We start from the raw sequence: 3,319 nt of genomic DNA, 5'->3' as shown, positions 1-3,319 counted from the left end.
ACCTACAACTACGGGCATAGCCCGTAATACGATGATCGGGCCAAACGTAAATATTACGGGCATCGCCTGTAGTAGATGATCGGACCAATCGTAAATATTACGGGCATCGCTCGTGGTACGTACTACACAAGTCATGCGAATGACTCGAAGGCTGCACGAGCTTGTTTACGTTTTCGGCTCAAAATTCTCGAACATAAATCGTAGGTTAAGGTACTGCAGTGTTTCTTCTTAGAAATATAATGGAACTTCCAATATACACAGATTTACTATCAGAATATTTTATTATCCAAACGTTCTATTTAGCAAAGGAAATACATTTCTCTGTTGTGTTTTACTATTGTTCCGTCTGAAGGAACAAAAAGCGTGAAGATTTTCGTAATTTTACGATACACGTTTTCGAAGACACGAGGCACTTTTTAAGTCAGGACATTAGCACTTAAATTAATTTCTTTCAGCAATTGAACGTGTCATAAATGCGGTTATATCAGAAATGTCATTAGCGAATTGTAATCCGAATTCTGATCCATTGAGGGCCATTCGGAAGAATTTCCGCAACTCTTACTTATTCGTTTCGAATTGAAGCCTCACGTTTATCCAACTATCGATTATTTGCTTCCTGCCATGAGCTTCCCGCCAAGAGCTGCCCGCGCTTCGGGCGTATGGACATCGGATGCATGAGTGACATTTAACGAGTATACTGATTGGATCTTCCTTGTGTTCGGTAACCAGTCAATCAACATATATGTCGGAGATGAAAGGGACACCGGGGCCTTCCCTTTGGAATTCTTGGGAAAATCCCCAATACTTTAGTTTTTATTATTTAACCCGATTATAATTGTCCGAGATTTGTGATAATGAGCTTGGGCTCGAAGTGACAACTAGTCTCTGAACGTAGCCGCGGTCGCGGGATGAACGTTTTTACCTAATAGAGGTATAGAGTAATTGTATAGCTCTCGTTAAAAAGAAATAGTTGTAGCGGCACTCGACAGTAAACATTCTAACGGTTTCTGTCTCGTGGCTCGCCACACGCAGACCTTATTCTTCGGGCAAGATGATTACCAGATGTCGATGCATCTTTACAGTACATGTTCAGCTAGCCCGAGGATCCGTTATAAATCTGAAGATTTAGTTAACTAAAGTCCTTCAAACAGACAAACAGTCTTTGTTCCAACTACGGGAAAATAGGGGAAATCTATTTTTCTCGTGAAAGACGCTTCCCGCTAACAACTTTCCCTCAAGGACGGCTAGCATACCAACATGAAAATTGACCAATTAACAGCAAAGTCAATTTTCCTCACTTTCCGAACGAAGGCATCGCTCCACGAATCCGATGATCTCGTGTCCTTAGACACACCCCATTGTAGTTTTCCCCTGCAGCATCATCGTGATGGAAAGTCATTCTCTCGCGAGGTCTCATTACCGAGTTACATAGCGCTTTTACGCTCGGTGGATATTCTACGTTTTAACAAAGAGTTAGTCCAGTAATACTTGTACCGTAGACAAGAAAGTGGATACAACTTGGACTTTGGAAGAAAGCGCATTTTGTTATCCCGTTGACCGCGGATTCGTTATTGAACCTAGGATTATTGTCATTATCATCTCGAGTATCTAATTACCACGGTTATTTGTCAAATTCTATAATACTCGTATTTGCACTATTGAATATCTTCTCTATTGCATAACGATGTCTAATCACAACGAAGATTCGTTTCACGCCCCTAACCCCAACCCTAATCATTACGTGAACCCGACATATATATATTTTACATTATATTTATATTTACTCTTAGCACCTACTCCGTCCTCTTCTCCACTGGGGCCTTGACCGCTGTTCCTGATATAACGTCCACTCCAACAAGCGTCCAGCAGATCCTCCTCCGAGATCCTATAGTCGCTTTCGCCTTACTCTCCGTTGTTCTCACTTTCTACTCTGACTCTACTCTCCGCCGGCCTAGTCAAGAAGAGCTCGATACTATGGATCGGACCCTATCTATATTCATGAAGGCCGTCCATCCGGAATCTACGTGCTATTCTAGACATAATGACCCTATACGGCCTCTCCCATAGATCCTTATCCAGCGTCACGCAAAACTCCTTCCAGCATTTTTCTCTATTATTTCGGATTATCCCTGTCAGTTTATTTTTCTTGGTCTTAAACTCCTCTCTCAATCGAGCCGCGTCACACGTTCCCCTAGTTCTGGCTGTCCGACCTTCCCTCCTGCTTGTCGTCACCTTCTTTCTCATTTTGCCGATCTCGTCACTCCACCAGTAACTTACATTTTTCCTACCCATCGGAGGGTGAACCTTTTTTAGTTCAGAGGCATATGTCGCTTCCTGAGTAGTCTGCAAACGGACTCAATATGCCTCCTCGTCATCCAAATTATTCATAAATAAGTTGTCGTAGTACTCGTGGAATTTTGAAATGAAACTATCCATATTGGTGTCCTTCGTTGAATATTTAAAACCGTCGACATTACGTCTCGTTTTCTTAACTCTAAAATTGTGCAGGACATAGCTATAGTTCGAAGCCGACCAGACCTTCGCTATCCTTCAATCGACATACTTCTTCGCTAGCCCTTTGTCGGTACTAATAACGTTAATGAAACTTTTCCTTCCATTCCTGGAGAACGTGTACTCTTGCGACATTTTAATGGGAACGATCTCATTCTTCATAGGTATGTTCATAAGTATGGTTTGGTTCCCCTGCGGTCATTTCAAGGCCTCCCCATGTTGTATCCTTCGAGTTAAAATGACCGGCGATCATCATCGCGGAGTGACTCCTCTTGGTCGTTCGGATCATGTACTCCAATTCATGTATATAGCTATAAAATTGTTCCATATTTACATTAGGGGAACAATACCCCCCAATGCAAAACACTTTGTCCACGCTAATTCCAACAAGTCCGTTCTTCGTGATCAAGGTAGGTCTCGTCCGGTTGTTTTCCTTTGAAAAGAGTCACCTACATCGCCCTTGTCATCGTTGTACCAGTATGTCTGCTGTTGATAGGGCTTCGAGATGAAAACTACATCCACTCTAGTTTCGCAGGCGTACTGGTACATCAGCTTCTGTGCAAGTCTGCACCTATTTAAGTTAATCATTAAAATTTTTATCCTATTAACCTTCTATCGAATCTAATTCTATCTTTTACTGCCGGGCATGCCAAGAATCCGGTCATGTGCCTGAAATTACCTGTGTTTTCTTTCGCGCAAATCGCGCACCTCGGTTCCTTCGTACACTCATTAATTGTGTGATTTCTGTCCTCACACTTTCTACAGAGTTCTCTTCCCAGACTCACCACTGTGCACCATAATGTTGCCA

Source organism: Bombus pyrosoma, linkage group LG13 (assembly GCF_014825855.1).
Source record: "Bombus pyrosoma isolate SC7728 linkage group LG13, ASM1482585v1, whole genome shotgun sequence".
Classification (NCBI taxonomy): domain Eukaryota; kingdom Metazoa; phylum Arthropoda; class Insecta; order Hymenoptera; family Apidae; genus Bombus; species Bombus pyrosoma.
This window is presented reverse-complemented; position numbering follows the sequence as displayed.